Raw genomic sequence first — 23,377 nt, forward strand, 5'->3', positions numbered from 1 at the left:
GGCCGATGGGGATGTGGGCCACCCAGACAGAGTTGATTCCATCCTTACCCTGAGCAAAGCTATTAGTTACTGTGGGAGCTTGGGCTCTCCTGGTTCGTTTTTTTGTTTGTTTGTTTGTTTTTACTTTTTGAAGGGAGAGCTTGCTAGAGATTAAACCAAGAGCCTTTTTGTTACTCTGCCACACCCCTAGCCAATTTTACTTTAAGGTTTTTGTTGTTGTTTTTGCCATTCCTGGGGCTTGTACTCAGAACCTGGATGCTGTCCCTGAGCTTTTTTTTGTTGAAGGCTAGTGCTGTACCACTGCTGGGGTATTTTTTGGGTAGTTAATTGGAGATAAGAGTCTCATGGACTTTCCTGTCCAGGCTGGCTTGGAACCATGATCCTCAGATCTCAGCTTCCTGAGTATGAGAAGGCATGAGCTACTGGTACCCAGCCACTTTTAGTTTTTAACTCCCCCTCCTCCTGTGCCTCTACTTAGATTTTAATTCAGGCCCTCACATTTGCTCCCCTTGTTGAACAGAGCATGAGTCATATCTCCAGCCCACCTTTTTTTTTTTTTTTTTTTTTTTTGGTTGGTTTTAGGGCTTGAACTCTGGGCCTGAGTGCTGTCCCTGAGCTCTTCAGCTCAAGGCTACTGCCCTACCCTTGGGCCACAGCCCCACTTCTTGTTTTCTGGTGGTTAATTATAGATAAGAGTCACATGGGTTTTAGTGCCTGGGCTGGCTTTGAACCTTGATACTCAGATCTCAGCCTCCTGAGTAGCTAGGATTTCAGGTGTGAGCCACCATGCCAGCCCAGCTTGTTTTTTTGTTTTGTTTTGTTTTTTTAATTGTTGTTATTTTGGAGATGGAATCTCATGGACTTTTCTGCCCAGTCTGGCTTTGAGTTGTGATACTCCAAATCTTAGCCTCTTGGGTAGCTGTTTTGGACTTTTTTGAGACAGGATTTCATTATGTAGCCCATGCTGGCTTCAAAACTGTCATTCACCTGCCTCCTTTTCCCAAGTGCTGAGATTACAAGCAGCTACCACCATGCCCAGCAGTCTTTGCCCTTTATAAGTTAATTATCTCAGGTATTTGTTTAGTAACAGAAAGCTAACATGGCATGCATATGTAATATCCCCTCCTTTATCCAAGGGAAAAAAAATCCCAGGACACTGTGCTGATGCTTGAAACCATAGATAGCACTGAATCCTAAACAATACTATGTCTTTTACTATGCATACATAGTATAATCTTTTTTTGTATGTGTGTGTGTGCCAGTCTTGGGGTTTGAATTCAGGGCCTGAGCACTGTTTCTGGGCTATTTTTCTTCCTGAGCTATTTTGCGCAAGGCTAGTGCTCTGCCATTTGATCCATAGCTCTGCTTCTGGCTTTTTTTGGTGGTTAATTAGAGATAAAAGTCTCCCAGACTTTTTGCCCAGGCTGGCTTCAAACCACAGTCCTCAGATTTTAGCTGCTTGAGCATCAGATAGGATTATAGGTGTGAGCTACCAGTTCTTGGCTACTTATGATAATTTTTAATGCAGAAATTAAGCATAGTAAGAGATTAACAATGACTAATCATAAATTCAAACCGTGTAACAATATACTGTAGTAAAAGCGATTTAAAATCTATGCATTGTTTACTTCTGAAATTTTGGCATGTTCTGACCACAGTTGTTGGAAAGGTACAAAATCATGGAAACTGAACCTATGAATTAGGGAGACAACTGTATTGCAGTATGTCTATTCCCTCTTCCCTCTGACATACGTTCATTCATTCAGGTGGTTCACAGCCTAGGGTCTTAGTGGTCTAGACTGTCTTACTGTCTTACTGTCCTTGTGTTGAGTGGTCTGATGTCTGATGCATGGAATGGACTTGCTATGGCATCCGGAACACTTGGGGAGACCCCAGCAGTCATTCCAGAAGATGGCAAGGGACAGACAGCTGGCCTCCTCTTGTCAGCATCTAAGCCAGGTGCTAATGGCTCATACCTGTAATCCTAGCTACTCAGGAGGCTGGGAACTAAGAATCAAGGTTCAGAGCCAGCCTGGGCAGACAGATCCAAAACTGTTACGTCCAATTAATAAAAAGCTGGCACTGGAGACGTGGCTCAAGTGATAGAGTGCCAGCTGTGAGTAAACATGAGGTCCTAAGTTCTGGCCTCAATAGAAGCACAAAAAAGAGTGAGGGTGAAGGGTGGAGAGGGGGGGAAATCCGGTGTGAATATTAAAAGGGGTGACGTTGATCAAGATGCATTGTATTCATAAACTGCTTTGTTAAATAGCAACTCCTTTGTATAACTACTTAAAGATTATTTTTAATATGAAAAATAAAAAGAATCCAGAAGCATCCCCAATGCAGTGGCATCTTCCACAGGACTTGGGGGTGGGGGCCATGCTTCATACACAGATGAAAACCACCTATACTCTCAAAATTCCCATAAAGCAAGGCAGAGTGCTCAGCCCCAAATGGAAACATGTAGGCCTTATTATGAGTCACAGGGTGATGTTCTAGCACCTTCCAGCACACAGGCAAGAGTAATTGTGTAATACTTGAATGCGTATATTCTGGGTGCCTGTGTGAGGAACACTCCAGTCAACCATCAGACATGAGGGAAATAAGGCTATCCAGGGCAGTTTCTAGCCAGGGATCCCGGACAACTCTGTTCCCTGTTCCCAGGGACAAAAGACAAAAGAACCAGATCCTTCAATCACTCCCAGGGTACTGAGACATATCCCATCATTTTTAAGGGCGGGGGGGGGGGTGGTACTAGGTCTTGAAGCCAAAATCTGGGTGCTGCTGTCTCTTAGCTTTTTTGCTCAAAGCCTGAGGCTGTACCATTTGAGTCACTCCTCTACTTCTGGCTTTTTGGGTTGTCAATCAGAGATAAGGCTGGCTTTGAACCATGATCCTCGGCTTTCAACCTCCAGAGTAGCTTGAATTAAAAGCATGAACCACCAGCGCTTGGCTTACTGTATCCTCTTGGTACTTCCTTTGAAAGGAGCCAGAAGAGCCCAGAAGTTGATGAAGATGGTGGGGTGTTGGGCTCCGGCTGTTAGAGAACTGGTTGGGACTACCCACGAGTGATGATGGGTGCTGCTGTCTATGAACTTGGGCTTCCTTGCTAAGAAGTGGCTTGGAGACACTCTGATGGCGTATAGGGGCCAGGTCCCCATGAATTTACCCCAGGACACACACAAAGCTGTTGCTCATGAGCATCGGGGTCCTGCCAAGGATTCTTTCTTTATTTATTTATTTGCCAGTCCTGGGCGTGAGCTCAGGGCCTGAGCACTCTCCTTGGATTTTCTTAAGGTCAGAGCTCTACCACTTGAGCCTCAGCACCATTTCCGGCTTTTTTCTATGTATGTGGTACCGAGAAATCGAACCCAGGTCTTCATGTATGCTAGGCAAGCACTTTAACCACTAGACCAAACTCCCGGCCCCTGGTTGGGTTTTATTTTAAGAAACTATACATAATAGTTTTAAGTCAGGCAAGGTAGCACATATGTGTAACCCCAGCACTTGGAGGCTAAGGCAGGAGAATTAAAAGTTCCAGGCTAGCCTGGGCTACACAGTAAGACAGAGGGAGGGAAAAGGAAGAGAGGGAAGGGAGGAAAGAAGGAAGGAAGGAAGGAAGGAAGGAAGGAAGGAAGGAAGGAAGGAATATGGGGTACCAGGGTTGTGTTTCAGTGCAGAGTGCTTGCCTAGCACATACAAAGCCCTGGGTTTGAGCCTCAGCATGGGAAAATGATTCAACTGCCTCCCCCAGCCTTGGTCTGGGTGACCCAGGCACAGGGTGGGCCCTAGACCCTCACTTCTACAGCAGTGTGCCAGGTTCTGACAGGCTGGTGGTGTCTGGGGAAGTGGCAGGGTTGCTGGAAGAAATGCATCTTTGTTGCAGACACATGCGGGGCTCTTTATGTAAATTGTTTCAGTGCCTAACAGGAAGAAGAAAAATGAGGCTTTGATGCAAGCTGCCACCTCCCAGCCAGGCATGATGTCACTCAAATGCCTTGGTGACCTGCTTCTATTAAGGAGCTGTCACTTCTCTCAGGCCAAGGACCTAGGGGGCTCTCTAGCCAGGGGGGTAGCCCAGAGCAGTGTGCAGAAAGCTAGTGTGAGCATGGGGGAAGGTGTGCTAGGGACCTGGATGTAGCTTACTCTTCAGGGGTCTGAAGGGACTCCTGCTGGGCTCTCCCAAGTATCGTGCCTCATGCCAGGGCCTGGGGATGTTGTCTGTTCAGGTAGGGTCAGGATAATTGGAGGGGGAGGGAGATGGGAATCAGAAAGGGGTGCAGTGGCCTACTGGGGAGGGAGGGTCCCCCACACAGTGGAACACCCCTACTTATACACCAGGGGTCCTAGTCCAGAATCAGGGAGGAAGGACAGGGCGACGCCCCCAGACTCCCAGCCCGTTTAGCTCTCCCCTGAGGCCCAGGCAATGCAGAACGTTCACTTCCCTCAGCAAGCCAGTCACAGACACCCCATGGAGGGGAGCACAGGCCCCTCAGGTCCTGAGGAATCTTCTAGATCCTCAACAAAAAAGGGAAGAGAGGCCGGACCACTGCAGACCCCAAACTGCTGCATTGTGCTCTGGGTCTTGGAAAACCTGTAATCTCCACACGGTATCTATGGCAACTCTCTATTAACCAGAATTTGGTTCCAACTCCTGTCCCCATTGATTCTAGAAAACTTGGTTTGTGCTATTAGTCTTTAAAAAGAAAAAACAAAAAACCTCACCAGAGAGAGAGAGAGAGAGAGAGAGGCGCGGGGGGGGGGGGGGGGGAGGAAATAGAAGCCATGTCTAGCTTCTCTAACATGGTGTTAGTGAGGTGTGCATTGGTTTCATAAAATAGGGGTTGCATTTGGGTGTCTGCTTTTGCACTCTGCCTTTTTCATTGTGTGTCAGGTCTTTGGAAATAGGGCTTCTAGAGGCAGGGGTTTGGGGGGGTTTGTAGGGCCTGATGTGCTGTGTGATCTTGTGGGAGTCAGTTACTTCCACTGAGCACCTGTTTCTGCTTCTGTGTCGGAAGGTGATTTCTCAGGCTTCTTCTAAGGGTGTCCACATGTACCTGTCATGGTCGCCTCTGTTCCAGCCAGCCTTGCTTCCAGTGGGAAAGCCTGGTGATGTGTTCGTCAGGGTTGGGCATGGCCGCCACACCCTCACAGAGAATGTGGTTATGTCAGGGTGCTCAGGACCTGTCGGACTCCTGCCACCAGCATTTTTCTGTCCTATGATGGTGGTAACAAGTCTGGCCTTTCTGTTCCACTGTCTCCTAGGCTGCCAGCCTGGGCGATTCTCATCTGTTGACTTGCTGCGTGAGATTGTTTGCACTTGGTCAGTGCGCAGTGAAGAGGCATTAATGCTACTGTTCAGAATATTGGTGCCTGGGTCCCTGGCCCTGCTGGTCACAGGTGTGATATGAACATTAGTTCTGGGTCCTGCCATACCTTTCAGCAGAATGCCCAGGATCTGGGGACACTGCCAGAGAAGGGCAGCTGTGTCCATGGCTTCCTCTTAGCCAGGGCTGTCTTCTTGGGCTGCAACCAAGGACCCACATTCAGAAACCCTGTGTGCTGTTCTCAGGCTCAGTCTTCCCTGTTCTGAGTAGCCGAGTCTATATTTTCACTTTTCACTGGGCTCCCGCATTATGAAGCTTTCCCTGTTCTTGACAACAAGGATTCCTGGAAACAGCTCCAACCTCATGCATAGATGGGCCCCTGTTCAGAGGAGAACAGCACCTTGGTTAGCCTTGGTGCCGAGCCACAGTCACACACTGGTCACGTGGGGGCTTCTGGGCAAGTGGAAAGGGCAGAGTGGCCATCTGGCTATAGCCAGACACCTAAGGGAGATGTTGGTCTACTAGGGGTAGAATCAATTGAAACCAGGCTCATGTGAGGAAAACAAGACATACTCAGAGTGGGGGAGGGCAGCTGCAGTGTGTCCAGATGTTCTTAATAGGCTGCTTCTCATCCACAGCCTGCTGGGCCATGCCCAGTGAGAGGGAGGTAGAGCTGAACATCCCAGCACCCACTGTAAGTGGCGGTTGGGGACAGAGCAGAGCACATCAGGCCCCAGGTGCCTTCATGTTCAGAGGCCCAGTAATGGTGCCAAATGATTCTAGGGGCAGAGTGTGGCCAAAAGGTTTCAACAGCAGCAGAAGCATGTATGTCCTGTGTTCAGGGAAGGGTGCCAGGCAATAGAGGCTACGGCTGCTCAGAGAGATAGCTTTGCAGAAAGGAAAGGGATTAAAGACAGCCATAACAAATAGCTCCTAAGCCAGGTTCTGATAGCTCACATCTCTGAACCTCACTACTCAAGACGCTGAGATCTAAGGATCATGATCCAAGCCAGCCTAGCAGAAAAGTCCTTCAGAGTGTTGTTGTTGGTTATGGGGCTTGAACTCCGGGCCTGGGTGCTGTCCCTGAGCTTTTTCACTCAAGGCTAGAGCTCTACCACTTTGAGCCATAGCACCACTTCTGGTTTTCTGGTGGTTAATTGGATATAAGAGTCTCATGGGGACTTCCTGCCCAGGCTGGCTTCAAACTGTGGTCCTCAGATTTCAGGTTCCTCAGTAGCTAGGATTATAGGCGTGAGCTACTGGCACTGAGTTCCATGAGATTCTTTATCTCCAATTCACCACCAAAAAGCCAGAAATGGAGTTGTGGCTCAAGCAGTAGAGTAGCAGCCTTGAGTAAAAAAAGCCAAATGAAAACACAAAGCCCTGAGTTCAAGTCCCAGTACTGGCAAAGAAAGAAGGAGTCAGACAGACAGACAGATATGTCTCCTTTCCTGTCTACACAGAAGAGAGGGGGTCCTGCTGGCACCATGTAATCTACTCCCCAGGACACCTCAGGGATAGGGCACTGGGCCCTTATAATGGACATAGGTAGTTGTCTTCACAGAAGTGGAGTGAGACAAAGAATGTGTTTGCCTTTTAAACACTCCATGTTGGTTTTGTTTTGGGGCGGAGGGGGGGTGGTGGTGATACTGCTGGCTTAATATGACCTGTGCTTCATCCCACCCCTGTCCTGCAACTGCAGCACCAGGGATGTGCCCTGGGAGTAAACCTAGGCCAAGGAGCACCACGAGCCATCCAAGGCACAGGGAAAGCCAAGGAAATCTGCAGGGAAAAGGGACCCACAGGACAGGAGGCTCTGGGAGCCCTGGGACGGGCTGGTGCAGATTTAAAGGAAAAGAAAGAACCACTTACAGCTGAGGGAGCTGAGAAAGACCCTCGGGTTTGGTCCTTGGAAAGTGGGGAGAAGATACAGCCTGAGTTATGATTTAAAGGCTGATGCTGGAGTGACAGAACATTTCCTGCTCAGGCCTGCTCTCCAGCTGAATTCCTATTGCCAGGGCTGAGCTACCACACTGGGAAAGGGATGAGAGGAGATGAAAGAAGTGGGGAGCCACTAAAGGCTTTAGAGCCAGGGAGCACTGCCAGCAGAGCTCCTGCAAGGTCACGTGAACAGAGGCTGGGGGCCTCTCTTGGTCAGCATGGAATTCCTGGTGGGAGGTAATATGAGCAGACTCTGGGCTGTGACTGGGCAGGGAACCCCAGGAAAACAGGGACTGCAAGATGCTGGGGCTCCACTGGGTCAGCTAGACTCGGGTAGAGGAGAGTAGGGGCATATGCCCTGCTGAGACGGCTGGGGTCACCCCAGAGAGAGGCTGAAGGAGAGGAGAAGGCAGGGCAGGGTCAGAGGGCTCAGCTAATCCCCTCCAGGTCCCTGGTAGAGGTCAGATGGAACAAGACTGGTGACACAGGATGAGGGAGCTGGTGTGAGGAGGCGTGGATACCAATAGTCTCCACCCATAGTGTCATCCTGAGTGAGGCCCCAAGCAAGGCCTGGGATGCGGGGTCTTTGTCCACCTGCCAGGAGAGGACAGCTCTTCTCCCAAAGGGCAGTGGGGCGCTGTGCCTCAAGGACAAAGGCAGGCGGGAGCAGGGGAAGAAGCCTGTGGCTGGGAGCTTAATGGCCCCGGAAAAAAAAAAAAAAAACATAAAGCTGGAGAATTATGGGGAGACATAAACAGAGCTGTCAGGCATTAGCTGCAGGGAGACGGCTGAGTGGGGCAGAGCTGCCGCGCCGAGCTGGGATCCTTGCATGTGCATAAAAAAGACAGAAGTTATAAAAGGAGCGAGATTAAGAAGCTGCTGCCTCCTCCACGCTTGCTCGCTCCCTCACTCGCTCCAGCTCCCTGGCTGATTCCTTTCTCACGCCCTAGCTTGCAAGGCCCCAGCCATACACTGACCCCTGGGGCCAAGTCTTGAGGCCTGGCCAGGGCAGGGGCCAGGGCCACCAGCGATGAGGTGGGTCCACGGGACCCAGCCCAGCTGGTGGAGGGGCGGGAGCCAAGCACAAGGAGGGAGGCGGCGCCGGCCCTGACAATTTATGGGTGCTCACACACCCTGCCATCTTCATTTTCGCCGTTGCTGCTGATGTCATTAGCCAAGCACTAATGGGCTTAAATTTCACCTTAAACCATCCCCACTGTCCTCATCAGATGACAAACGCCCTGCTTGCCAGGCTGCAGAGCTGCTGGCGGCTGTAAGCATCACACCCTCCTCCACACATGTCCTTCTGGCCCCACCAAGGAGGCTCCCAAGGTCCCTGAGCTAGGAGGTTATGGTTCCTGGGCATCTGTGGGAGTCTGTGGGGGGGTGAGCCGGGGTAGGGGGGACAGAGTTCAGGAAGGGGCTTCTTGAGGGAGATCTTTAGAGGGTCAGGATGACATGGTGTGGAGATGGGGACCCAGGCCTGGGAGACCTGGTGTTGCCCCCATGCAGGTTGGCAGGGCTGAGCTCCTCAGCTTAGGCAGCACGACAAGGAATACCTGCCATGTTCTTAAAAGCCTTAGGGAAAACATGTTTTGCACTGACTAACAAAATAGCAGTGGCTTTGCTCGGGGCTGGGATTCCACTCATCTAGCCAGCCAACCAGCCGTTCATTCACCTCAATTCAGCAAACATGTGGCCCATGACACCTACCCACCCCCACCCCCAGCTCGCACATGTCCATCAAAGTCCTGATGGGCTGTGCTTTGGTGAGCCCTGAGAGAGAACTAGTGGATGATGTCTGGACCCCATTTGGGAGATAATCTCTCAGCTATGGGGGGCTCAGAGGTTGGAAGAGGAAGTGGCCAACCAGCAACCGTCCAGAAGGGGAGGGCATGTGTCTGAAGAGGAACAGATAGGGATGAAGGTAGAGCCACCACAAGAACAACACAAGGGCATGTGTCCACCGTCCCTGGCTGCCACAGCCCACCACCCACCTTTGCCTCCCAGCGAGGGGTAGGTTCCCAGGGAGGGTAGCTGGGGCTGATCTGCCATTGAAGCCTGCTGAGGGTGCGGACACAAAGCCATCTCTTTCCTATGAGAACTTCCCTCCCTTCCAGAGCCCTGGCACTGCCTTTCATGCTAGGAGCAGGTGCTCCCGCTGATACCCAGTGATACCAAGAAGCCTGGGCCCAGAGGGAGGGTGCCACCCTGCTGTCACATGCTGTCTTTGCCACCCCCCTATGGGGAGGTAGTACTGTATAAGCTGGAGATGGGGGCAGGTGAATAGTAAGCTCGGAGCCTCTGAACTATGTGGTCCCTTTGCCCTCTCTGCACCTCGGGCATGTAATGGATCACCTATAGGCATCCACCCTGCCAGGCTGTGACCCACCAGGAACCTCTACCTCAGACGAGAGTTGGGATATCTACTGGCACTTGGGTGAAGCATGTTTGAAGGGCTGGAAGGGGCACTCCTCTACTTCAGCTCATGGCATATACTTTAGAGAAACCCCTTGTTCCCACCAGCATTTCGCATACACTATTGAGACTTCTTGAATGTGGGTGCTGGTACTAGAGCTTGAACTCAAGGCCTAGGTGCTCTTTCCTAGCTTTTTGTTGTTGTTGTTGTCAAGGCTGGCATTCTGCCACTTGAGCCATGACTGCACTTCCAGCTTTTTGCTGGTTCACTGGAGGTAAGCGTCTCACAGGCTTTCCTGCTCAGGCTGGCTTTGAACTGTAATCTTCACATTTCATCCTCCTGAGTAGCCAGGATTACAGTCATGAGCCAACACATCCAGCTAAACTCTCCTTTCCAATCCTCTGCCACTTTGGTCTCATCATCATGATTGCTCTCTGGAAGTATGCCCAGAATCTCTTCCTTACTGGCTTTCTGGCCTCCATGCTTACTTTGTCATCAATTCATCCTGTTTCGCCATAGCCACTAAAAACTGTACAACATGTGTCTTATGTCACTCACTGCCTGTTTACCCTCTAGGACTCTCTATGGCCCTCTGCCGTCTTACCATGGCTCATTAGGCCCTGTTCTGTGTGGACCCTTCACATTCAAGAAGAGCCATGTCACACTTTCATTATCTTCTCTCTTTCCTGCCTTATAGGCACTTGTCTCATCTCATCACTTGTTCCTGCACATCCTCAAGGCCTAGGTGAGGGGCTCAGATCCCATTCTCACCTAGGTAGGATGTAGGGCCCTTGCCTGTCCATTAGCACTTATCTACCTTGTCCAGAAACTGTGCTCTTATCTGGCTTCTCAGTTCCTAGCATGGCATGCTGTAGGCACATTAAAAAAAAAAATTTTTTTTTTTGCTTGAACTTGGCCTAGGCCTTGTCCATGAGCTTCTTCTGAATAGTTTATTGGAGATAAAGGTCTCATGAGCTGGGCATGGTAGCTCATGCCTGTAATCCTAGCTAGTCAGGAGGCTAAGATCTGGTTCAAAGCCAGCCAGGGCACTAAAAAGTCTCTTAAACTCTTTTCTCCAATTAACCACCCGAAAACTGGAAAATAGCCCTGTGGCTAAAGGGTAGGGTGGTAGACTTGAGCTGAAGCGCTCAAGGACAATGCCCAGATCCAGAGCTCAAGTCCCATGACCGATAAAACAAAACAAACAAACCAAAAAAAGAGTCTCATGGACTTTCATGACCAGGCTGGCTTCAAACCATGATCCTCAGATCTTAGCCTACTGAGTAGGCATAAGCCACTGAGCCACTGTTGCCCAGCCATTAGAAATATTTTTTTTGCTAGTCCTGGGGTTTGAACTCAGGGCCTGGGCTCTGTCCTTGGACACTTTTTGGTCCAGGCTAGTGCTCTGCCATAGGGCCACTTCTGGCTTTTTCTGTGTATGTGGTACCAAGGAATCAAACCCAGGGCTAGGTGCATGGTAGTTGAGCACTCTACCACTAGGCTACGCTCCTGGCCCTGCCACTGGGAATCTTAACTGCTTCTCTGGTATACAGGAGTGGATGGTGTGTGACTGAATGGATAGATGGGTGGGTAGGTGGATAGATAGGTAGACAGATGTGAGAATGGATGGATGGATGATATATGGATTTGTGGGTGGGTGAATGAGTTTGTGGATAGATGGATAGATCAAAATAGATGATTGAATGGGTGAGTAAGCAGATGGATGAATGAATGGGATGGATGGATAGACAGATGGACAGGTAAGTGGATGGATGGATGGATGGATGGATGGATGGATGGATGGATGTAAGTGGACACAGAAGCTGTGTGGTATATAGGGGAGGCTAAAGACATCATGAAGTGAGATTCAGAGACTTGGCCAAGTCCATATCCTCAGCAGGCTTTGGTCCTTTCAGCTAGTAGCTGGTATGGAGGCAAAAGTCTTGAGAAGGTATGGGGTTCGGTGTCCTGCAGACAATTCTTTGGACAGAACAAGTCTGTACAGAGTTCCTAAAGCCCTAGTGGGCTGCCTTAAATCCAAATCTAAATGTTGCTTTTAATAAGACTGCCCTCCCAGGCTCTGGGCTTTCTATAGAGTGCAATACTCATGAGCTCCCTGTCCAAGCTGAAAACAGTGTAGTGGGGAAGAGGCCACCTTTCCTGATGCCTCGCATGCATGCTGGAGGGATCCAAGAAGCATAGGACTTTAAATCCTTCTGCCTGGCAGAAAGGCTTCTTCCTCAGTCTTGTCGTGGATACCTTCCTCTTGGGCCACAGCCACCTTTGGAAACAGTTTAAAGTTTCCAAACCTTGGGTCTGACCCAAAAGCCATAAATCACAACAGTTCTATTAGTTTCTGCCACTTAGAAGCTGTGTCACTTTAGACAAATGCCCTCAACTTCTCTGTGCCTCATCTATTAAGATGCGTTAAGATGTGCAGACTGCTACTCAGAACAAGGTCCAGCATATATAAAGCCTGGGTGAAAATTAGTCATGAACCTGAGGATGCCAAGGCATTTCTGTATCCATTTTCTCATTGGCTCTTGGTTTAGTCCTGTGAGATGGATAATTAGTGCTTTTCCTACTTCAGGCAAGGAAGCAGAGGCCCAGAGAGATAGGGTGACTCACCTGAGGTCACACAGCAAGTCAGCCTCTGGGCCTTGGGTACTCGGTGTTCTTTACAAAGATTCATGTGAGACTCTGGTCTGGAAAAAGCCAGCTCTAACTGGGGTGGAACACAGAGACCTTTCTGAAGGCTCCTTCCACAGGCCTGGGGCTGCAAGGGCCTCCATCCAGTCAGCCAGGTTGTTTCCTCTCATTATGCCAGCCAGGGCCCTGGGCCTCTGTGCCAGGCCAACATGTCTGCCCACCCAAGTAGTGACCAGCTGTTCCTGGGGCCCAGAGTGGGAGCCAGGTTTCTGTCACTTCTGGAAGCTCCCACCTTTCTGGCCCCAACTCCCTCAGAGCCAGGACCAATCCGGGGAGTTCTAGCCCTCTTCCTCTGTTAAAAACAGAATACCAATATTTACCTTTCAAAAGGACAGCTAAGTCCTTGCACTGCCCCTCTCTGCCCAGGGCTGTACACATGGTTTCATTTTAGGACAGTTTTGTTAAGATGATGACTGGAGGGCTTTCCTGGAAGAGAGAGCATAGAGAGAAAGAGACATGTCAAACCTCGGGAACCTTAGAACACTGGCCTGGGACTCAGACTTCACTCTAGTGGTAGCTGCCTACCCGGTTAGCTCTTGGCTGCTGTAAACTCAGTGAGGACCAGCCTGGACCGGGTTTTAGGCTTGGCTCCCCCTAGCTTGGGACCTCAATGCCCTTCTTGTAATGGATGTGAACCATATCCTGCCTATTATGGGACCAGGGCAGCCAACCTTATCCCACCCTACTGGAAAGGTGGCGTGGGGCACTCTCCAGCCAGCAGTCAGCCAACAGGAAGGAACAGTGTTCATATGAGCCTGGTTTCAGGCTCTCCCTCAACCACTGTGGGCACTCATAGGGCAGATCTTCCCACTTTTTTGTTATTGTTTGTATTTGATCTTTTTTTTTTTTTTTCAAGACAAGGTCTTACTTTATTTCCTAGACTGTGCTCCAATTTACTATGCAACCCAGGCTAGCCTTGAACTTTTGATCTTCCTTCCTCAGCTTCCCAGTACTGGGATTACCACTATGCCTGGCAAAAAACAAACAAAAAAAACCCCTTAGTAAGCATCACATGCTCAGGTTGAAAGGACATTTAAAAACAAATCAAATGCGCTGGGTGCCAGTGTCTCACATCTATAAATCCTAGCTACCCAGCTGGGGTAGAAAGTCTATGAGATGAGGCCAGGAGCATAACCTAGTGGTAGAGTGCTCACTGAGCATATGTGAAGCCCTGAGTTCAATTCCTCTGTACCATATGCTCAGAAAAAGCCAAAAGTGATGCTGTGGTTCAAGTGGCAGAGTGTTAGCCTTGAGCAAAAAGTGTCCAAGGACAGTGCACAGCCCCTGAGTTCAAGCCTCAGGACTGGCAAAAAGAAAACAAAAGAAAAGAAGTCTATGAGACACTTAGCTCTAATTAACCACCAAAAAAACCTAAGAAATGGAGCTTGGTTCAAGTGGTAGAGCTCTGCCTTGAGCAAGAAAAGGCCCTGAGATCAAGCCCCAGGACTGACACCTAAAAGAAAAGAAAAAAAAATGTATCCTTTTTTTTTCACTTTTTTGTTTCTTTCAGTGATGGGTATGGAATGCACAGCCTAGCATGTGCTAAGCATGCTTTGTCCCACTGAGCTTTTACTCTTCCCCTCCTCCCTTTTACCCTCACTTCATGGAATTTCCCAGCTGTCTCCCCCAGTTCCCTCTGATGAACATTTAGGGGATCTCCAGTCTTTCCCTCTGGAAAGCTAGTCTTTGTGCAAATATCTTAGGGCTGTGGTACCCCACACATGTTTTTATTTGGGTTCATATTACCAGAAGCTCCCTAAAGAAGTTGTACCAGTTAACCCTTCCTAACCCCAACTAGACCAGGACCCCCTTTCCTCACACCCCCTCATCAACCAAGTAGAAACTGCACTTCATCTCCACAACCTGCTCTGTGTCTAGAGAGCCAAGTGGGTCATTTCCCTAAAGATATACTCACAGAGCTGGGTCTACTAGGACTAAGATCTCTCCTTTCCAGTTGTGTCCCACAGACCAGCTGCAACAGCCTGGCCTGGAGCTGGTTAGAGCCTCAGGCTCTCCCAGGACCACACCACAGCCTTAGATGTGCATGTCAGGGTTTGAGAACACCAAGACTCCAGCAGGGTAGATAAGCCCCTGCCTTGGGGGACAGGATGCTGCTCTGCAGGCAGACCTCCCTCCTCAGTCCCAAGATGCCAAACAGCTGTCTTAGACACTAGCAGCTCCCCTGAGACAAGAGAGTAGACAAGACTTACTCCTGGCTCTCCCTGAAGGTGGTGGGGGAGGGGCGCTGGACTGTGCAACCCGGTATTGAGCCTCTGCTGGCTGCCAGGACCATTTAGTCTCACCACTTAGCCTGCACATTTGATGTAGAGAGGATCTTCGAGATGATACACAGGAAGCACAGGGGGCTTAAGTAAATTGCCCAAGGCCACCTAGCTTATGTGTGTACAGGAGCAGGGATTAGAACCCAGAGCTATCCAGCATCATCAGGGCTTGATCAGGGTGGGCAATGGGGACTGGTGCTGGCATTCTTCACTTCAAAACCAGCCCCAATCCCCTGTGATCCCTCAGAGTGGGCTGGTCTGACCTCTCTGAAACTCCCCTCCAAGGAATAGGAGAGGCCTGCCTTGTCCATGCTGCTGACTGGCCGAGAGGGATTCTCCTGCAAGTTTGTCATTCATCAGCTCTGGGGTCAAGCCAAGTTAGCTATGTACAGCTGGAAGAGGCCCCCTTCCCCCATGCTGACAGACTGGAAGCCAGGAGGAAAGAGAGTTCTGGAAGGATTTGGTGCAGTTGGAGACAAGGCCCATGGGGGTCGGAGCTGGGCCTGGGAACAGGGAGCCTGGGAATGGAGAAGCTGTAGAATATGAGTTGGAGTGTTCTATTCACCCTGGGAGCAAAGGAATGATATTCAGAACAGTCAGATACTGGATTCCAACAGCTGCCCTTGCCTCGTTTTTTCCTCTTAAATACCTCCATGTTTCATGACCGGGAGAGGGAAATTGGCCAGTTGTCCACTCAGCCCCAGAACAAGGCCACAGCTCAAAACCAAAGGCAAATATTTTCCATCCTGAGGAGGCTTCCTTTCCCAGGCAGCCTCTGGAGCAGCAGCCAGTAGCTCATGTCTGTCCCCAAATTTGGTACTTCTGTTCACCAGGCTACTTTATGTGTTTGAGGGGCTGGCTGGGGGAACTTGATAGGCACAGTAGTCCCCGCCTTACGATGGACATCTTTGCTATCAAAATCAGGGCTGTTTGTTGTTGTGGAAGGGGCATATCAATTCCTAACTGCCATGCCCTGAATGCCTTTCTAGTGTCTTCACCACAACAGCGGGCCCCACGCATTTGACAGCCACAGTACATTGCTGCCTGACAGTGTTTGGTCTTCCAGTGAATAAATGAGACCACATGGGCTTCAGTCTTCTGACAATAATACCAAGACCTGCGGCCAGGAGTTTGGCCTAATGGTAGAGTGCTTGCCTAGCATGCACAAAGACCAGGGTTCGATTCCTTGGTACCACATACTTAGAAAAAAACCAGAAAGTGGTGCTGAGGCTCAAGTGCTATAGAACTCTAGCCTTGAGAAAGTCCAAGGACAGTGTTCAGGCCCTGAGCTCAAGCCCAAGACTGGCAAATAATAATAATAATAATAATAATAATATCATCAAGGCCTCTGAGAGCCAAATCCCACTTGAGGACTCTTGGTAGAAGAGCCTGGCAACCTATATATGGATCACTGATAGCTGACTGTGGATTTCACTCTCCAACTCCTCCCCCACACCAGCAACTCCTATCCTTTCCGTCTCCAGAAAACCCATGTTCTGAAATGTCCAGAGTGGGGAGGGAACACACCTGGTCATTTATCAGTGGTATTTGTATTCACTGCTGCCCCCAAAGTAGCCCCTTTACCAAGTGGGGGGGGGCGGGAGGAGGCTCAAAGGTTTCAGTCTGGAACAGCCCCTTCCCCTCTCTGGAGCTGTTTTCATGTCTGAAATGAGAGGTGACATCTGAAGGTTTGCAGGTGGAAGGTTTCTTCTCCAGTCACCTGGGGGGGCCAGGTACAGGCAGCAGTAACAGTGAGGTACTAAGAACTCTCCAGATCAGAGGAGGCTCAAATCTAGTATCTAGCTGGTTGTAGGGAGCAGCTCTTTGAGGACACTCCTCCCCTTGGCCTGCTTGTGCTTAGGGCGCCATGTCCCCCTCTTCCTCCTGGACCTATTTGCTTGCAGGGTGGCCCTGCCCCAGGGTGTCAGGGCCAAGCCCGCCAGTCACTATCCTACATCTGTGCTCCACCTGCACCTTCCCTCTGCCAGCAAGACCTCATTCTCCTCCCCAGACTGCTCCCCTGAGGTGGGGCCCAGCGGAACCCCAGCCCTCTAGGCCCTTTCTTCCAGCCCAGCTAAGCCTCAGTGAGAACTGCGTCTCAGGTTCCCAAACAGGCGGTGTTCTTTCCTGCCGCTAAGCCAGGCAGCAACCAGCGGCTGGAACGCCCTGCTTTCTTCTCGGCCCACCACTTCCGCCACTTTCCCTCCTCCGAGGCTGCTACCCCACCTCCCTCGGCCGGGCGGGGCTGCAGGGGCCTCAGCCCTGGGGCTCCGGGATTGCGCATGGAGCAGTCTGGAAAACGTCAATGACTGGGAACGGGGAGTGTTGGGGGGGGGGAATCCACTCAGCCCCAGGGATAGGAGGGGGGCGTCTGGGGCTCAGCCACGCCTCTACTGACCACCTCCTTTACGGGAAGGGATGGCTGGAGATTGGGTGGGTGGCCATTGAGAGATCTGAGCAAAAACTTCCTACGGCTTCATTCCCCAGTGTCTCGGGGACTGAGGCGGGAGCGGGGGGCGGGGGGCGAGGCAGAGGGGTGAGCCTGAGCAGAAGGGCAGGAGGAAGTAAGCCACCTTCACCAGCCCCCTGTGCGCCCCTGGCACGGGTGGGGTCCGCCTTGATGTAGTCGGTATGGCCAGCCCGCTGCCGGTTAAATGGCCCGTTTGTTTGGAGTGGCTTAGGGAGGGGACTGGAGGTGGGGGAGCAGCGCCCCACTTGGCGCCGCCGCTGCCCGAGGGTCCGCGCGTTGGGAGCTCCAGCTTCTCTGTGACTGAAGAAAAGGGTGGGCGTTGAGCAGAGAAGGCCGAGAACCCGAGGGAGCTTCGCGCCCAGGGCCAGCAGCCCCCCGTTAGCGGGGCGGGGGTGGGTGTGGGGGGAGCAGAGCTGGAGCCGCCTCTCGCCGCCACTCTGCGCGCGGGGTGGGAGGGAGAGAGGGAGGCGAGGGGACGAGAGCGCCGGGCTCCCCGCCCCCATCCCACCCGGTTCCAATATTTCGCTGAAAGGCACGCGGCTCCTAATCGGTCCTTTCCAGGCTGAGATTTAGCCGCGCGATGCCCGCGCAGGGGCGGGGGCCGCGGGCCGGGGGAGGCGCTGAGTCCGGAGCCGCCGAGCGAGGTGAGGAGCCCCAGTCCTCGGCTGGTGGAACGGGCGGGCGGGCGGGCGGGCGCGTAAACCCGAGAGGCAGATATAGAAAGGGGGGCAGGTTAAAAATAACCCTCTCCGGCTGGGAAGCTCGCGCGCGCTCTCTCGCCTCGTTCGGTGCCAGAGGACTCCAGGGGAGGTGGCGTTGGGGAGGGCAGAGCGGGATTCCCCCTCCTCCGCCGCCGGGCGGGGTGCCCGCCTGCGCGCCGCGGCTGCACGTGTGTTAGGGCCGCGCGCCCCGGCCCTTCGGTACCCGACCGGTGGGCGCCCCCTCCCCAGGACCGGGCGCATCTGGCAGCGAACCCCGCCTGCAGCCTTGCGCGGCTGGAGGGAAGCGCTCCATTATTCATTATTTACGAGCGTTAATAGGTTTTGAGGCGCTGGGGGTGGGGAGGGAGGCGAGGGCTCAGTGGGGACCCAGGCGTTAGGGGAAGGAGTGGGGGAGCGAGGGGGAAGGGCGGGGGCGGGGCTGTGGCGCTGGCCTGGAGAAAAGGTCTCCGCCTTTGGACCGAACGGCCGGGGCGCGCGTCTCCGCCAGGTTCCGCCACACCACAGGGCTCCGCGAAGGCCCTGCGGCCTCTGTCCTCCGCGCGCCACTCCTTCCTGAGGCGCGGGGAGGAGGCTGCGGGTCCTAGGGCCGGCTTGTGCGCCCCTCGCCGCCGCCTCCCCGATGCAGCCCCGGCCTCATTTATCATCATCTTTGGTCAAGTGGAGTGTGCAAGGAACAGCTGCTTCACTCGGCTGACTTCCGAGGGCGGCTGCAGCAGGAATCAGGGAGATGAATGATGGAGTCTGGGAGGGGGTGCGCAGCCCCCCGGGGTCCCCGCGCTGGCTGGAGGGCGGCGGGGAGAGTCCAGGACCGCTTCTGCCTCGTGGCGAATACAGCGCCCCCTTTTCCTGTCTCCCAGCGCCTACAATTTACCGCGGATCGTGGACCAGGGACGCCCCTGGAGGGGGTCGGGGCGCGGGAGGGGGGGCGCCCTTCGCCGGCGGAGGACGGACGGGCGCGCGGCTGGCGGAGCTCGAGGTCGCCGCGACCTTGCTGGGGTCAGCGGGTTGGGCTGCGGAGGAGGCGGCGCGGCGTCTTTGGTGGCGCTTTCCGGATTGGCGCAGAGGCCGAGAAACCAGGCGGGGGTGTGCGGGGAGGTGGGGGGGACACAAATAGAAGGTGAAATTTTACCTGCCCCTGAGGGAGTCCTGCGGATTTTCTGCCGGCAGCGGCAGGCGCTCTGCCTTTGTCTTACACGACTGAAACATCTGTTGCGGAGGGGCGGCGAGGCCGCAAACAAACCCCCACACACCCCGCGCGCCTCTCCCCCCGCCCAGCCCCGGCTTGGCCCTGCCCGGGCTCCGGGCCTCGCGGCGTCGCATTAACCCTGCCGGCGCTGGGGCGCACGCCGGGCAGACCCCCGGCCGCAGCGCGCTCCTCTGTGTGGGGCTCTGCGCCCCCGCCCCGGGATGAGCCCGGGTTGGGGCGCCCGGTGTCGCCCCTCTACGACCTGGAAGGGTGCCGCGGCGCCGGTCGGGGGTGGGGAGCGGGGGGAGCTGGTCGGGGAAGGGTTAATGGCCTAGTCGCAGACCCTAATTGTCAAGAGCCGGGCCCCGCTTCGTTTCAATTACCCTAAGTAGAGACTGAATGCGCAATTAACGAAGTCAGCTTGCCAACTGGAAAGCCGTCCCCGCTTTCACGGGGAGCGGAATACTCCACCAGCTGACTTGGACGAAGCAATTTCCTCCTCCTCTCCCCTCTCGCTCCCCTTCCCCCGCTCTCTTCCAGCCCCCTCCCTCTTTTTCTCTCTTCTTAATAATAAAATTATACCAAGCAGTTTGCGGTGTGGCAGGCGGCCAGAAAAGCGTTTCTTTAAACGCCGCCGTCTCACAATTAGGCAGCAAGAGGATTTGACACGCCGTGGCGGCCTGACAGGCGGCTTCCTCCCCTGGGGCTGGGGGAGGGGCGCCAGATCCCCCCCCCCCCGCTCCCCCAGGTGGAACTGGGGCTGGGAGGGGCGGGCGGGCTGCTCCTCCCCGGCTGTCAGATGCTGTAGGAGGGGGCGTCAGAGGCAGGGCCGCCGCGGTGGTTCCGCCCGGCACATTCCGCGGCTCCCGCGGGAAGCTAGGGCGTCCAAGAGGAAGGCCTCGTCCCCCTGTTTCTGTTTGATAGACAGCCACTCTGGGGCGCAGAGCTAGGGAGGAACTCGGCCCTGCTGGGCAGTGCTGGACAAGGCACTGACCTTCTCGGGGCTTCCATTCATCTCTGCAAAATGAGAGGGAGGTTCGAGGACGTGCTTGGCAGAAAGTGGGGGGAAGGGTGAGAGGAAACTGGCCCGGAAACCCCTCTGCGACTTGAGGGACAGCTGGAGGGAGGGGGGCGGCGATGCTCCTCAGGCACACCAGAGATGCCAGCCAGTAGGCACCATGCGGGACTGGGCAGGCTTGCCAAAGATCAGGAGACAGGACGTGGAACCACCTCCTGCAGCCAGGCCATCTGAGGCTAGGAAGATCCAGGGAATTGGACCGAGGTGGGAGGTAGCCTTAGACACCTCTACTTGCTCTCAGCTGCTGCTAACCCACCCCTCCTCAAATGGTCAAGGGCCCCTCCCTCTCCACCTCTGCTGTGTATTGTAACTTTATCTTCACTACATCATCTTGGGGGGGGGGTGCTCTTCCTGTCCTCAGCACCCTTGCTTAACTGAGCCCAAATGGGTTCCAGGAGCGAATGGGTACAAGCCCTAAAGAGGCTTCAAACTTCACCCTTCCACGTTGGCTGTTTCGTGAGGCCTGGCCTCCAGTGCAGACCTCCCTACGGGTCTCTCTTCCCTTTGAGGCTGTGATAACTTGCACAATGACACTGAAAGCAGATCTTGACAAGCCCCTCTCCTGTATATCCTTTCCGTCCTAGCAGGATTTCATAGGCTCCCTTCTGGACATGGAGCTTAGGACCAAACAGAAGAAGCTCCTGCCCTCATCCAATTCCATTTTAGTGTGGGAGATAGGTGGAAAAAACAGCTCATTGTCCCACTGATTATGTCATTAACACTTTAATGAGTTTGCCGGGCCAGGGCCCCAGTAGAGTGAGAGCCAGGGCCTCACCCTGTCTGGTATAGAGTGCCACCAAGGGCACTGTGTCTGTCGTGGACCGGGCTCTCACAGGGGCATATCCTTTGCAAGACTACTGAGTTCTGTCCTCCATAGGGTCCCAACTGCATGAGCCTCCTGTACCCTGTGTGCCCCCCTCCTCCACTCCTGTGCTCTTCCTGGTTCACACTGTTCCCAGAGCTTCTCTCAGGGCAGAGAACATTCTATGCGCTCAAACCCCAATCTCACAAGGTCCTGCCTTGGCCCATGCTAAAGCTCTCTCTGAATCAACTATATTAGCTTGTGATCAAGTACAACCCATGGACAAGTTCCCTTGAATTCTAGGTGTAAAAAAAAAAAAAAAAAAAAGCAAGGCCTTTGATTGATAACATTTCTTCAGCTGAAATATGACCCTTTTGTAAAATTCTAGCTTTTTAAAGGAAAACACTCAGGTGCTGTAGCACTCTAGGGTCCCATTCTGTCATAGCAGCAATGTCATAGTAGCAATTGGCTGGACAGTCTGGAAGCCTACCAGAATTTAGTTAGAACCAGGTTCTCCAGCCCCGTATGCACACTTCAGGCAAGTGCCAGGGAAATGTGGCCCCCAGTGTTGTGTCTCCAACCTAGTCCTGGATTTTTTTTTTTTTTTTTGAGGTGGTGGGAATGCTGATTCTGGAGCTTAAACTCAGGGCCTGAGCATTTTTGCTCAAAGCTAGCCCTCGACCACTTGAGCCACAGATCCATTCTCAGCTTTTTGCTTGTAAATTGAAGATAAGAGTCTCACACTTTCCTACTGTAGCTGGCTTTGTACTGTAATCCCCAGATCTCAGCCTCCTGATTAGTTAGGATTACAGGCCTGAACCATCATCAACCAGCTTTGGATATTTTCAGAGTTAGTGTTATGTTTGGAGCATTATTCAACACATATTATTTTGGATGATGGGAATATGGCTGTGATCAAAACAGACAAAAATCCTTACTCTCATGGATCTTTTGTTCTGAAAGAGGAGAGTCCAATAATAGCAATTTATTCCAAGAAGGTAAATGCTTTGGAGAAGAAGTGGGGGAGGGGAGTGCTTGAAGTAACATTGCAAACTGGTCAGGAAAGGCTCCTGGAAACAGTGACAGACAGCAGATTTGGAACTGGTCGTATTGTGGTCTTCCCTGCAGAGGACATGGCCAGTGCAAAGGCCCTGAGACCCAGGGAGGTGAAAGGCTTGCCAAAGTCAAAAGTCAGCATTCAGACAAGCTTATTGGCTTATCACTTCCTCATCCCTAGGGAAGTAAGCCATGCTTGTGAGTTGGGAAAGACAAGCCTGCATTGGAGTTGTATATGCAGTTCTGGTTTATCTTATCTATATCATATACACTCCTGCAAATACATGAACAGTTGGGGTTTGGGTGCAGAGAAGCAGGCAAGCGAGAGTTTGGCCTAGCGGTTAGAGTGCTTGCCTACCTAGTATGTTTGGAGACCTGGGTTTGATTCCTTTGTACCATATCCAATAGAAAAGCCAGAAGTGGTGCTGTGGTTCAAGTGGTAGAGCTCTAGCCTTGAGGAAAGCCCAAGGACAGTGCTCAGGCCCTGTCTGAGTTCAAACCCCAGAAAAACCTGGAAATGTCCCTGTGGCTTCTCTCAGGCCCCTCTGTCCAACCCCTAGAGTTTGCTGGTCCTGAGACCCTAATGGCATCAGCCTGGCCAAGCGCAGGGAGGGTGGGCTGTGGGCCTAGACCCTGTCGACATTTACATGGTGCACTCAGTCCCCTCCCTCTTCTCCTTTCCTCATTTTGACAGAGACAGAAGTGCTGATGCATTTTTATTCATTGGTGAATAAAGAGGTCTTAAAACATGATCCACAGGAGACCGGTGAGTGGATAGTTGTGCTGTTGGACTCCCCAGGAAGCTTAGTGGCAGCTTCAGACCCCAGACCCAGTCCTCTCACCTCATTACAGGGTGTTGGCCATCCACCCCCCCCACACACACAACCCCTGCCTGTCGCTGGCTTGGAGGGATGACGGTGTGCTATTAGGGTCTAAGCTCAATGCAGGCCTCACAGACTTTCAGGAGATCCCTTTGTAGATCTCAGCTCAGTCCCTGCCTTGTGGGTAGGGGAGGAAAGCTGGACAGTCAGGAAACCTGCTCCTACCTCAAGCATCGCCCAGAGTCCTGAGCCCTCGCTTCCCCAGAGGTCACTGACCTCACAGAAAGTAGATTGAGGCACCTGCTTCTCACTCCATTGTTTGCCTTACTACTTAGGACCCCTAGGCCCTGCAAAGAGGCATGCTGGCCGGCCCATGGGGTTCTCCCATGACAGGGGTGGCTCCTAAATGTAGAAGAGATATACCCAAGTGTTACTCACATGGTAAAGACTGGAGAGGCCATGCTTTGTGGGTAGGGTTGCCTTGTCCTCTAGGGCTCTCCTAAGCCAGTCTCACAGGCCAGTAGGGCACAACTGCCTGGTCTTTCTGACTCTTCAGGGACTCAT

At 52.6% G+C, this 23,377-nt stretch overlaps 1 protein-coding gene across 2 annotated transcripts in view; it reads left to right on the forward strand.

Annotated features, from left to right (window-relative positions):
* Rai1 (retinoic acid induced 1) overlaps positions 1 to 23,377 on the forward strand; it is a 125,147-nt gene that overhangs the window by 79,837 nt on the left and 21,933 nt on the right. The window contains exon 1 of one of the 2 annotated variants that reach the window (XM_090349402.1): positions 17,713 to 17,792. The exons of the other annotated variant lie outside the window; for it this stretch is intronic. The gene's annotated coding sequence lies outside the window, so the exon portion shown is untranslated. Of the gene's footprint in view, positions 1 to 17,712; positions 17,793 to 23,377 lie in introns of those variants that run through there. 2 annotated transcript variants of the gene reach the window in all.

This window comes from Megascapheus bottae, chromosome 17 (genome assembly GCF_031878675.1).
Source record: "Megascapheus bottae isolate mThoBot1 chromosome 17, mThoBot2.hap1, whole genome shotgun sequence".
In the NCBI taxonomy this organism is placed as follows: Eukaryota; Metazoa; Chordata; class Mammalia; order Rodentia; family Geomyidae; genus Megascapheus; species Megascapheus bottae.